This window comes from Sarcophilus harrisii, chromosome 4 (genome assembly GCF_902635505.1).
Source record: "Sarcophilus harrisii chromosome 4, mSarHar1.11, whole genome shotgun sequence".
NCBI lineage: Eukaryota > Metazoa > Chordata > Mammalia > Dasyuromorphia > Dasyuridae > Sarcophilus > Sarcophilus harrisii.
The window spans coordinates 9,690,914-9,705,335 of record NC_045429.1 but is presented as its reverse complement, the minus strand read 5'-3'; the positions used below and the strand labels follow the sequence as shown (position 1 = coordinate 9,705,335).

At 43.1% G+C, this 14,422-nt stretch overlaps 1 protein-coding gene across 1 annotated transcript in view; it reads right to left on the bottom strand.

Annotated features, from left to right (window-relative positions):
• The window catches only part of GNG12 (G protein subunit gamma 12), a 103,443-nt gene that overhangs the window by 52,842 nt on the left and 36,179 nt on the right, over window positions 1-14,422 (bottom strand). The window contains exon 2 of the mRNA XM_031968904.1: window positions 4,445-4,496. The gene's annotated coding sequence lies outside the window, so the exon portion shown is untranslated. The remainder of the gene's footprint in view (window positions 1-4,444; window positions 4,497-14,422) is intronic.

Here is a 14,422-nt window from a genome sequence, read left to right as displayed (position 1 = left end):
ATACAACATACTGCTTGCTAAGAGACGGCAGGTTCTGAGTTCCAAAGCTGATGGGAGACGGTTTCCTGGGCTCAGAAGAGCCGGAAGCTCGGGATTTAACTTCCAAGAGCTCCAGCAGCGATCAGTGGAGGCATTTATGTCTTGCAAACTCAAAGCAGCCTCTCTGCCACTTGCACTGATTTCTCTTCCTCCTCTCCTCTGGAGCCGAGCAAAATAAACACGACTGTCTTTCAAAGACTCATCCCACCTCCCCCAGACATCACGCCTCCCCAAGGGCTTCTCCCTTTAAAGATGCACACTCAGTGACTTTAACTCACCTCCATCCGATGAACCTTCCAGATCTGCCATCACCTAATTGCTCCTTAAGGACAGGTCCCAGATTCTCTGTGTCTGTTCTTCATCCCACCAATGGGAGACAACAGCAGACACCCCTCCATTACAGTCTAAATTAATTTTTTAAACTAACAAATCTATTTTCTCTCCCCCCAACTTCCTCCATTGAAAAAAGTCAAGCAAAATAAATTCAAACAGCCATGTCCAAAAGCCATTCGGTTCATTCTGCTGCCTCAGTTTGTGGCTTTTCCACCGGGAGGGAAGTCTCAAGTGTCCCCTTTGGAATCACATTTGGTCAGTGCCGTGATAAGGTTCCGTACGTTCAGAGAAACCTTCTCAATTTTCTCTGAGACCATCATTTCCTACAGCACAATGGCCGTTTTTGCACCGTGACGTTCTCCCAATGACAAGTACCCCCTTACTTTCCAGCATCTTGACAACACAAAAGGGGCTGCCTCTTGAGAACCACCATGTTGGCTACTCTCTCAGCCTCCCCCCTCTTCCAGTCTCTTCTCCTGGGTGGTCCACTCTGCTCCCCAGCCCTAGTGATGGTCCAAGGACAAGGAAGACACCATGTTCAAGCAGTTTGACCCCCCCCCAAGAAGATTTAAGAAGGCCTCTGCTTTCTGACTGCCTGGGAGGGAGAAGCACCCAGAGTTTTCAACACTTTTAGGGGGAAGGATGGGAAAATCTAATTATCCATTTCTGCTCTATTTGAGAACAGCTGGCAGGTGCCAGGCTTTCTGTCCCAATGGCCATCAGCGTGGCCCCACTGGCCCTTGTCTATCCACTCTAGAGGAAAGGGGATAAAATCCGGACAGCCACTGACCAAAGCTTTTGTTAGCCTTGGTTGGTCCCTTCTGTCCATGCTTAACTCTTATGACCCGACACCTCCCAGACTGAGCTTGTAGGTCCAGAGATAATTAAAGCTCACAGCAGGAAGGCCTGGTCAAGTCCATGCATCCCTCGTTGGAAGAATATTTTTAGAAGTGTGATAATCAGGGCAGCTGGGTGGTGCAGTGGATAGAGCACCACCCTTAAGTCAGGAGCACCTGAGTTCAAATCTGCCCTCAGACACTTAACACATCTTGGCTGTGTGACCCTGGGCAAGTCACTGAATCCCAAATGCCACAGTAAAAAAACAAACAAAAAAAACCCCCTTATAACCAAATATATGATTACAGTCATCAAAGATAATAAAGGATGGTAATATATTTGAGGACAGATTTGATAAATTTGAGGTAATTTCAAAGATATGATGGGGCACAAATATTATGTCAAGATCTCTGTGACAGAGGCAAGGGAATATGAAAACATCTGTGATTTCTCTGGGTCACTGAGTCATTGGTTATCGTGAATCCTTTTCTGGTTTGTTTATAATAAAAGGAGGTGGTACAATGCAATTAGGGGCTAGGGAAAAGAAAGGTGCATTTTCCCTTCTGAAATCCCTACATGGAACCCTTTCGGTGCCATGACATAGAGAGGCCTTGGAGATTACCTAAACCAACTCATTCATGGACCAGTGAAGGAACCAGGGCTGAAGCTGAGATCTGAACCCGGTTCCTTTCTCTGACTCGTGTTAACTGGTTGAACCATACCAAGCCTGTGTTTTATCTCAGCTGGCTGGCTGACTCATTCTGTGTCCAGGCCCCTAGGCTGGTGCTCACGCTTGGACATTGGCCTGAAACACCTCCATGGAAATCTTGGCTGCCTGCCCATCCCAATCTCCCAGACTGTTAGGCCTCCTTAAAACCACACTGGATACTGGGGTGATGCCCTTGTGTGGACACTGCTCCACTTGGGTTTAAAAAGTTACTTACACCCTCATGCTTCATACTAATTAGTTCTCTGGCTTTGATCCTGTATTATCACAACTTATGATTCTTCTAAGATCTTTATGGATCAACCTTTTTCAACCTTAAGCCCCCAATGGGGCATAAAAAGTTCCAATGGCTACATGACCAAAATATTAAAGATCCTATCATTCGAAAGTAGAAAATGACCAGGAGGAAAAACTATGACAAGGATGAAATTTCTTAATAAATAAATAAGGGACAGAGGTGATCATAAAAGCTGAACTAGAAAATGTCACTTTTATAAAACTGTAAAAGCCTTTATGCAAACAAAATCAATGCAGCCATAATAAGAAGAAAAGTAGTCATTTGGGAAAAGCTGTCACAGTAAATAACTCTGCTAATGGTCTAATATGTAAAGGGATGAGATAAGAATATGAGGCATATCCCTTTTCTTATCTTTCTGGTCTTCTCATACTTTATCTTCTCCCACATATTCTACCTCTCAGGGATACGAGACTATTTGCTATTTCTCAAACTTAACATTCCATCTCCTCCAATTCTAAATATCTTCTCCTTGCTGTCAGTCTCCCATGCCCAAAATATGCTCCCTTCTTCCTTTATCTATTCTTTGGCTTCTTTTAAGATTCATCAAAAGCTCTACTTTCTGCAAGAAACCTTTTTTTTTGCCATCCACCTGCTAGTGTTTTTCTAGTTTCATGATACATATGTTATATTACAGAGTTGCAAATGCAGAGTTCAGAGAAACTTGGGAAGTTCTGTATGAACTGGTTCAGACAGAAGTGAACAGAACTAGAAGAATAATTTACAGGGAGATCACAAGGTAAATAATAAACAAGAGACTTGAGAATTCTTTTCGATGAAGTGACCTACCCGGACTTTAGCAGTCCAGCAGGAAGCAGACCACAGACATGCTTTTAGACACAATGTGTCTTTGTTTTTTACTTTATTATGTAACTCTTTGTTACAAGCATGGCAGGGAGGTGGGATGAGAAGTTTTTGAAAAGTGACAATGTTGTAAAAAAAATTAATGAATCACTCAAAGCAAAAGAACCATGTCTATGCAAGTCTGCTTTACTCTGTTATCCCCCAAGCCCTAATATCCCAGACAGGGATGTTGTTCTAAGAGAGAAGAAATTCCTTCCCACTCACAATCACAATACAAAAGGAAAAGTCTCTAACTGTAAAAGTTCCCGCTGAAACGCATCCTTTTCCTACCCCCAAAATAGGATCATCCCTAAAGAATTCAATTAGTGCCTTGCTCATCGTGCCACAAGCAAACAGATCGTAAGAAGGGGAAATTTCAGGAGGACAAAAACATGAGTAAGAGCTGGGCGCGCTTCAGCCAATTCCGGGAGGAGTTCAAATTACTCGCTGTCTTAAAATGCAGATGTAACACGTCTGCAGTAAGAGGCCACGAGCCGGGGCTTGGGAATGGTGGGCTTACAGAAGAGCTTTCCAGGTAACAGAATCCCAGAATTCTGAGCTCCTCCAGACCAAGGCCTTCCAGAAGCAAAGCCTCCCTCTCTGAACCGTTATCCATTTTTGAATCGGGAATGGATGAGTTCTCAAGGAAGTCCATCAAGTTTTTGGATAGCTTTCTCTATCAGTTCTCTAATTTCTACCCATGCCTCCAGGTTCTGTCCATTGGGGAGAAGCGGAAAAAGTCTCATTCCTTTTATGCATTACAGCCCCTCAGATATATGAAAGCAGTGACTCATTCTATCTTCCCTGTCCCCGGAAGTCTCCTTTCCAGCTAAAAAGTCTTAGTTTTCCTCCATACATGGCATGTTTTCCAGCCTTTTTATTGTTTTGACCCTTTATCTTATGGACCATCCATCTAAATTGCAATCTTTTCCTTAAAATGTAACCCAGCCCCAACACAACACTTTAGATGGAGTCCAAACAAGGCGATACAGACTTTCCATTTTCTTGCCATTACTTATGCCTCTCTTAATTCAGTTTAATCTGGTTTCCATTTCACAACAGAGGACTCGGGAATGACCTTGTAGTTCCTCAGACCCTTAGATTCTTTCCCCAAGACAATGAGTGTTTCAGTCACTCCTTCCCCAGCGACCTCTGAACTGTATTCAAAGGTCTTTTGGTCACCAAGAAGAATGTACGTTTTTTTTTTTTCTGCAAGCATGGAAAACACCACAAATTATTCTAGGAAAAAACCCAAAGGTGAGTGAATAACCACTTAATTACAGCACAAGTCAAGCAACATTCCACTTGAATTCTTGAGTCACATGCAACTGCAGTTATTTTCTTTTAAAAATTAAACACAAAGGACTTACCGATAAGAGGCTGTCCGACACCGTGTTTTCAGGTTCAAATGGTCAAGGAAATCTGCAAGAGTATTAAAACAAACAGTCCAGAGTAAGCAAGCCAAGTTTTCAAAAATTGTACTTTCAATCATAAGAGACTGAAACAGTGTTAAGTGTTTCTACTTCAGGTTAAAGATTAGCAAAAACTGCATGGTCTATTTGAGTGTAAAGATATTTTCCCCTAGATACCACCAGTTCCTGAGGCATGTTGGTTTCAAGGTCACCTCTGTAACTCAGTCTTTTAAACAGTCAATCAACAAACATTTTTTAAAGAGCTTACTATGTGGCAGACACTATGCAACCATTTTTAAAAGAGCTTACTATGAGGTAGACACTATGCAACCATTTTTTAAAGAGCTTACTATGTGTCAGACACTACGCAACCATTTTTTAAAGAGCTTATTATGCGACAGACACTATGCAACCATTTTTTAAAGAGCTTACTATGTTCTTCTGAGGAGTGAGCGTGGGTAATGGGTACGAAATGGTGCTGACATCTTCAAAGTATCCAGAAAAGGAACAGAGAAGTTTGGAACAAATGATGGGGAGGGCTGTTTGGGACACACTGAGACTGAGATGCTTTTGGCGCATCAATGGTGATTGAAGAAGAAGGTCTGAGAGAGGTTAGGGCTAGATAGGAAGCCATGGGAAATCATCTGCATTGAAATGATGATGGAGCCCATGGGAGCTGATGAGATCAACTGATGAGATAATAGAGTAAGGCAAAGATCCCAGAGATGGCGGCTGGAGGGTGTAGTGGATAGCCAGAATACTGGATTAGGGTCAGAGAATTCTGTCTGTGACATTCATTAGCTGTGTGACTCTGGACAAATCCCGTTAGCTCCCTCAGTCTTAGGTTTATCATCTCTAAAATGGAAATAACAATAGTGCCTACTTCCCAGAGTTGTTGTGAATATCAAATGAAATATCATGTTTCAAATCTTACAGAAGCCATACCTATTATTATTTTGATAATATAATTATTACAGTAAAAATATCATTGATTTTTAAATCAGGGGACCTAAGTTTGAACCCCACCTCTCATATGCTGGGTTGTTGGAATCCTTACAAAGTGTTAACTCATTAGAGTTGATAGAGACAATAATTATCTAATTTAGAACAGTTCAGTATGATTGATCTGATCCTATGAGGAGATGTTATGGGCCAGAACTTGAAACAAGATACTAAGTGGAATTGAGGAGACAATGGTTAAATCTAGCTTAGGATTGATTTAATGGTATAACAAATAATGGTTTCCCAGTGATATAATTATTGGCGTGTACACAGTGTATAGCATATAAGCAAGAAGTTCTCAGGGCCAGACTCGGAGCACTCTGGGAGATTGAGAGCCAGAAGCCCTCTCTCGGAGGCAAGACATTCATTCCATCTTCCACCTTTGTGCTGGCTGGAAGTTGAAGAAAGCAGAGACAAAGGACAAGCTGCAAGAGCTCTTGGAATCAAGGAAGGAGAAAATAAACGTTTGGATTTTTATCAGCTGGCTGTATTTAAAGTGATTATTACTCTGAATCTAAACTGTCAATTTGGGTTGTGATTTATTTAAAGTGATTATTACTCTGAACCTAAACTAAGGCACATTTAGGGTTAAGGTTAGCGTCAGGAGTTAGGGTTAGAGTCGGGAGTCGCCTCCCGAAAGAAACCTGCTCCCAGAGAGAATGATCATATTATACAAAAGAAGAGAACATCACACTGGGTGACCCTAAGCCAGTTAATTTCCCTGAGAATGTTTGCTCACCTGTAGAAATGGAGGTGATCGTTTCTTTGTATTACCTTTTACTTTAGCTACTGTGAGGAAATTAAGTTCAATTCAATAAATATTTATTAAGTACCTACTATGTATCTGAGGCCCAAAGTCCCTTCCCTTAAGAAAAAGTAGCTTGTGTACTGAAAAGTGGGATGAGAAGGAAAGTAAAAAAATTCATTCTCAAAATGCAGCAATTGTTAGGAGGCAGCAGCAATCTCTGTTGCCTTTTCTATGACAGGATATCAGAAACAGTATTGATTGGAAAGGCCTGCCTTGAATTCTATAATTTACTCAGCTTTAATCCAATATGCATATGGGATTAAAGCAATCATACATTAAGGATACTTTCTGAAAGGTCTGACCACTTCTAGGCAAGCAGAACTCTTGGTTTTTTTTTTTTTTTTTTTTTTTTTTGTTGTTGTTGTTGTTGTTGTTGTTTTCCTTTCCTGGAAACCTGTAATCAATTTGCAAAAGCTAAAAGAAAGAAAACAGACAAAATCCCAGCTCCTTTAAGCTCCTGGGGTTTCAAATGACTTTCAAGACAAACATGTTTTAAAAGCCCATCTATTTCAGATGCCTTGAACATCGGCCACACATGCTCAGTCTCACCGCCCCCCAGGACCTCTGTTCACTCCCTGCCCCTAACTTAAACAAACATCTCTCTTTTCATATTGTCATTCAGGCCTACACAGAATCCCCTTCAGGCAGCAGCTAGAAGCATTAACCTTGAAATCTGTGTCTTTTCTCCCTGCAACAGGGGGAAAGACACAAACTCCCAGATCTGGGGCAGATGCTGACCTCTGGAGAGAGGCAAGGCACTTTTCTCGGCTCACGTCAGAGGTTGGACCATATCCCAGGCTGGGCCTAATCACTAACAGATTAATGCAATTTGCTCAAACATCTACCCTCACTATTACAGGCAGAATGGAACACACATCCTGAACCTCCCATGGAAAAGGCTGGCTGCCGAAACTCCTCGATTCCCAACTAGATTCTGCTGGCGTCTTTTTGAGCTCCTCCCATCCCCGTGCTGTTTAAAAAAAAAAAAAAAAAAGGATAATTTTTTTTCTAATATTAGTTCATTTTCAAAAATTCTATTTATTTTTGAAGGAATAAAAATCTGCCTTCTCTCCCTCCCAGGCCCACCCACTCTGAGAAAGAAAAACAAAGTCCTTGTGACAGATATGCAAAGTCAAGCAAAGGCAATTCCAAACTGGCCATGTCCCCAAAATACAGAGCTCATTCTGTACCCCGATTCCACCAGCTCTGGCAGGATGTGGACAGCATGTTTTCCAGCTCTCAAATTCCCCTTTCGTTTATGAGATATGGGGTCGAGGAGGTAGGAGGGGGGCAAAAAGGAGGCCTTGAATGCAGAGGACAAACCGGGCTGACTCTATCCATTAGCCACAATGTGTATTATGATTTTTCTGAGGACAGCTCAGGAGATCTGTGCTCTATTCTGTCTAGCAGTTCTGAGTCTCTGAGTCTCTGAGTCTCTTTCATGCTGACATTTCTAGCCTTACTCTCCTGGTTCATAAACACAAATGATGAGAGGAGAAGATCAAACTCAGAGATAAGAGAGGAGGGATCAGGGGATGGTCTTTATCCCCTCAAGCCAGCACAGAATCTGACATTCCCACTGCTTATCCGGGAGCCTCAGCAGTCAGAGGAGGACCCCCCCCTTCCTGGCTCGTGTGCCCTCCCAGGGTGCAGAGGCGATCCAAAGGGCCCAACACGGCATAAATGTCGGGGACCATCGTTACTGTGAGCATGCAGACATCACAGATCTCACGCAGTGACAGGCGGCACAGCGCATGGGGATCAGAAGCAGGAAGATTTGGATTAAAATCATGAGCTGCACTACTGTCAACACTTCTCATCTCAGTTCATCTGCAATCCCAGAATCTTCTGATCAATCAACAAACATTTATGTGGCACCTTCTGTGTGTCAGGCGCCGTGGTAAACACTAGGAATTTTAAAAAGGGGCAAAAATTCCTGTCCGGAAGGAGCTCACACGGGGCAGACGTGCCAAAAATTATGTACCAGTGGGACAAGAGCGAGATCGCCCTGGAGCACGCTCAGAGGGGACACTAAGAGGGCCAGGGAGGCTTCCTGGAGAGTGATTTGGGAGGATGTGAAGCCAGGGCAGCTGGGAGGAGAAGGGGAGGGAATAGGGGACAATGAAAATCCACAGAGACCCGGGAGATAAAGGGGCAAGTTGGAGGACTTCTGCCTGCCATCCTGAGCCAGGCAACCTGAAGAACCCTTCTAATAGATGCTGCCATCCCAAGTACTCCCAATCTCCAAGCTTCATGGGATGAAAAGCTTTCAAAGCGTAGAGAAATAATAGAAATAAAAATCATGTGAGAACAAGCCCAGGTGCGTATTATTTATCCCATCATCCTGTCTGCTACTTGAGTCATCCTGAGTGTATTCTCTGAGAGGGAACAGAAGATGATCTTAGATCACTGTATTTCTTATTCAACTACCAAAAAACGGCCATTTATCAGCCAGAACAATAATCTGTAAAAGATTAAACATAAAAGAATAATGGTAGGCTAGCAGTCTGTTCCCAGACTATTTCTATCTGAACACCATCAAAAAAGATGAGGAGAGGAGGCTGCACAATAATAACAGCTCGAGAACATACAAACAGCAATCAGGCTGAGACTTCAGGCCACAGGGCAGGGCTCTGGAGCAGTCACCCCGGATGCCTCTCACCACAGAATTATCTCCCCCCCACTCCCCAAAGTGGAAAAGAAGCTCTACTTGGTACAGCTGAAGAGCCTTCTCCACCTTCTCTCATTTTTTGTGCTTCTACTGCCAGCATTTAGCACAGCCTTGGCAAAAACACTTAATAGATGTTCTTTCCTCCCTCCCTTCCTCCCTCCTTCCCTCCCTCCCTCTCTCCCCCTTATACCTTCCATTTTCCCTGTTTTCTTTCTTCTTCCTTCCTTTTCTCTTTCCCTCCCTCCTTTACTCCCATCCTTCTTTCCCTCCTTCTTCCTTTATATCTGCATTGCATATATTTTAATGTTCTTTGTACTATTTCTTTCCCCACTCCACTCCCTCAAGGTAAGACATAACATCCATGAGTATAGAAATTGCATTTGTGTCTGTGAATCCTCAGCACTCATGTGAAGTGACTAGAACATGGCAGGCACTTACTAAATACTTTCTGAATACATAAGTGCTAGAAATTTGCTTGACAGACATAGTGGGTAACTAAATGCCCAAGGTCAAATAGCCAGGAAATAGAAGAGAAGGGCTTGAAATCACGACTTCCTTGAATCTAGGGACACTTGTCTTGCTTTTTTATTTTTAATTTTGTATTTGTAAAAGGACTGGCCAATGGGGGGCCCGTCCTTAGAGTAGACATCAAAAATACAGCGCCTGCTGAACCAGATGAAAATGTCACTGGGAAATATTTCACAAAATAAAAATATTCAAAACATGGAAAACATGACATTTAAAACTAAGTAAACAGGCCCCTGCAGGGAACCTTCTGTATGGATTGGTGGCTGCTGTTTGGGGTTGGGTTTGGCTCTGCTGCCTCAGAGTGTGCTGGGATTAGCCCTTACTGGTGGGTCCTGTGGTACCCGGATAGTCTTTCCTTCCCCTCCTGCTTCCTTCTAACAGGTGAAGGCTCAGTGAGCCCATTCTGGCCAGGAGTGACTGGACTGGGGGTGGGGAGGCTGGGAGGGAAGGCATGGACATAAGGCTGAATAGAAAAGGATTAACAGACTCCCCCCACTCTTAGTCCTTTTAATTTTCTTCTTTCTCTGTGTCAATCAAGACTTGAACTGGTCTGAGCTGCCAGGTGAAAGAGAGGGGCTTACAGCTGGCCACCAGATGGCCGTGAACGCATGGCGTCTCTGTGATGTTTGCCTCACTTGTGTTTATTCTTGTTTTATCTTAAGATAATGAACACCTGGAGATGGAATTAACCAGAATCTTATCTCGTGAGCTTCAAAAACATTGGAGCTGGTAACAGCAGCAGCCAAGTCCCTCCGAAGCCAAGAGGGCAGGTGGATGCAGGTCGGCAGGGGATCGCCTTATCAAACAAGACCTTGTACCACCATGGAGGCTGCTTTCCAGCCAGAATATGAGCCTGGTGGGGGCTGAGCCAGGAAGAACGAGGCGCCCCTCCGCTCATATCTTGTCTGTCTCACTACTTTATGTCTGAGCATGTTCATCCCAGGGACTTCGGGGATATGGAAGGGGAAAATGTGTCTCCCACTTTCTGGCTACTGTTCTTCTCAGTAAATACCCTTTGATAAAAGCCAATTGATGTCAAGTAAGTTGACTGATATTGGCAAACACTCTGTGTAGGGACTCCTGAGTAACAATATTAGAAGCTGCAGTAATCCCTAAGGATGACCCTAGAATACTAAGGATGGAATGGTCAGCCACACTTAGATGGCAGAAAAGGATTCTGGGAGTCCAAGGTGAGAGTTGTGTGTGTGTGTGTGAATACACATGGATTTTGTGTATATTTTTATGTGTGCATGTGTAGATGAATGCCCCCCCCCCCAATATAAGTCCTCTGAAGACAATTTTTCCCCCTTTATATATCTTACACCTGATACAATGTCCAACACATCATGACTGATTACTTGACTTATCCTGTGCTATAATTGTTAAAGGATGCCTTAGTGCAGAACATTGTCCACTGATTCAGATTAGGGCCTGCTGAGGAGCTGACGGTCTTAAGAGAGTTTGATTGGCACTTTGGGAGGCTCGGTGACCTCCCAGCACAGTCACTATGGGCCAAGGCTGAGACGCAATCAAGAGCTTCCCAACAAGGCCAGGTGTCTCACTCCCCTGCCATTCCAAAAATTATGTTCATTTTATAAAATTATTTTTATATGTGTATGTATATATATATACTAATAACTGCATACATTTATGTGTATCATTTTATGTGTGCATATATTTTATGTATATCATTTTATATGTGTATGTATATATGTATATGCATATATTTTATGTGTATCATCCTATGCGCATGTATATGTTATGTAATTGTATATATTATATGTGTATGTTAATAATTGCATATATGTATGTGTATATATTATGTGCATCATTGTATGTGTATGTTATATAATTGTATACATGTATGTATATATTTTTATATGTTTATGTTAATAATTGCATGTGTGTATCTGTATATATTCTAGGTGCATAATTTTATAGGTGTATGTATGTGCATGTTAATAATGGCATATGTGTATAGAGTTTGTGTATATCATTTTACATGTGTATGTATATAATTGTATATGTATGTGCAGATATTTTATATATGTATCATTTTTATGCATATGTATATATATACATAAAATTATATAAGTAAATATATATGTCATATATATATACATATAAATGATTATTAAGTGTGTTTCTCAAGGTAAGGTTATTTTAGCACTCCCATGCTTACAACTTGTACAGCTTTGGATAAATCATACCAGTTCTCAGTTTGCTCATCTGTAAAATGGCCCTTCCCAACTCTACCTCTAGGATCCTATGTGTTTTTTTTTTTTTTTTAAAGAATCTATTATTAGTTTCAAAAATGTGGTTTTGCTTTATTTTTCACTATTTAAATAAAATTAAGAAACACTATAAAGGAAAACTGGGAGGTTAACTAAACTCAGAACATTCTATTCTCAAGTCCTAAGTATACCCTTCTCTTAGCTCTTTTAATTCTAGCCACCATGTGGCCATGAGAGAGCTCCCGTGCACGCCCAGTCCTGAAGCCCACTTTTGTTTAAACCCTCTGGATTTCACCAAACAGAGTGTGTGAGACCGTTTCCAACCTTGGACACAGCGGTGAGATTCTGCACTTGTTTCTGCTGGGTTCCCGCCCCCCACCCCCTACTCCTTTGGAAAGTACAGTATAAACGCTCTCTCCCCTTCCCCCACGAATGTTGTGTCTCTCCATGGGTTGGAACCTCCAATGCAAATCCACCTACAGCCACGCCAGGGCACAGATACAACCTAGGGGACATCTGTCTCCTCCTAACCTGAAAGCCCCCAGGAAACCATTCAGGCAACTCCAAAGCAAAGATCTGACAGAATTATTAACCTGAAACCTCCCCATCGTACCCCGACTAGGGACATGCTCCGAAAAACACAGCAGTCCAGAAGGGAAGATTTCCATCTCCTCCTAAAACAAATCGGGTTCAAGATGCTTTGCACTAAGTTGGGCTTCAAATAACAAAGCTATAAATCGCCTGATCTTCCCCTAGCCCAATGGACAAATCTTCAATCAGCAACAGAGTACTCAGTGGAGGATCCAAGGATCCAAAGAACTGGATCACATCGTGATGCACTGGAAACATCCCTGGATTCAGAGTCAGAGAAACCGGTCCGAAAGGATGCTTTTTCCCTCATTACCTGAGTTACCCTGGGCTACACGCTTAGCTTTGTGGGTCAACAACAAAAGGACCGGCCCAAACAAGCTGTCCATCGGCACATTGGCGCTGGATGTTTCCAGGGAGCCCAGTAGAAGTGAAATGTACAGGGCCTGCTTAAGCCCCACAAACTACTTGCTTCAGTAGGAGTCTCCCAGCAGATTGTAAGAGTAGCTTTGAGTTGTTACTAAATCCTGTTTTACAATCATTCTGTTTGCGCAAGCTGTGTCTTCTGGTTAGCATTTCTTTGGTGTGTAGGAGTAAGTGATCTGTCCCCTGTTGGATTTGCATTTAGTATTTTTTATCTCCCCTTTTGGTGAAACACCAGAGAGGAGCCCCAAGTTACCAGGAAAGCTCTCTCCATATGCTGGGATTAGGTTTAATGAGTCGGAGTCTGATCCTTCTCATTACAGGACAAGCTCCGTTTCATGGAGTCCCGTCCAAATTAAGTGTCTAGGCACACAAGAGACGGGTACAGCACCTTGGCAATGGTATCTTAATGAAAAAAATAAAACAAGGAAATTTGTGGTAAAGCCTGAATTTGTACTGAGGGCAGGGACTATGTTTTTTTTTTTTTTTTACTAATTGTACTCTGGTGCACACAGTAGGTGCTTAATAAATGTTTACTAGGTTGAAGGCAACTTTTAAAATGAACAAACGAATCCCTGATAACCGTTGCCCCATTAGTCCTTGGCGTAGTAAATATAACATCTCCTCTGCTACTTAAAGGACCTTTGGTTTTAATCATGGAGATGTTTCGTCCACTCAAGCACACCAACATCCCTCTTGAGACAAGCCTTCAGTGCTTCTCTGTGGATCATTTCCTCCTTTCAGCTGAAATCTTCCTTGAGGGCAGGGGCCGCCTTTTCCTCTGCATCCCCTGGTTCAGCCCAGCGCCAGGCACTCCCTAGAAATTCCTGGTGACTGACTGACTCAAACAATGCGAGGGCCGACAAATCCATCACCCTTCAGTCAATGGGCCAAAGCTGGGCGATTTTCAGACAGCAGGCACGCTGCCCGGACCTGAAGCCTCCCCAACTTGTCAGAGGTCCTTCCAGAGCTTTCTCGTGACCTGACATTACCTCCAAATTAAAACAAAGCATCACTGGCCCCTGGGCCTAGAACTAGAAGGGACCCTGGTGGTCATCAAGCTGAACAGAGGAAGAAACTGGGGGCCACAGAGGGGAGGATTTGTTGGGGGTCGCCCTGCGGAAGCCAACCTGAACCCACTTCTGAAGCCCAAACCGGCTTCCTATCCATCACACTGCCCTGCTTCTCCAGGAGGACGTTAATCATCCAAATCCTGGCTAATTGGCATGCTGAGGGACTAAGGAGTTGGATGGTTAAACAACAAATCTGGATGACATTTAGTTCTCTAAGATGTATCATGCTTTTTTTTTTAATGGGGGGAGAGTTGTAGGAGGAAGGGAGGCTTTCTCTCCCTCAGCCACGAGACTCCAGAGTCATTCTACAAATATTTGGGTTATGTCCGCTGCAAAAAAGGAGCCGGGCTTGACAGTTAGGGGCAGAATACAGGAAGTGCTCGCTAGCCGAGAGCCCAGACCAGGAAACAACATGGAGTTTGCAGCTTTGGCTGCTGTCGGGTGTCTTGGTACAGACGTGTGGGAGAGGGAGCTTTCTCCACGCCTAGGATTCCTGCGGGGCGAAAAAGAGTTGGAACGAGTACTCGAGGGAGGAGAATAAATGCCAACGGGAGGGCTGCTCCCCCCCCCCGGCTCCCACAAATCTGAAAACCAAGGAGAATCAAGTGA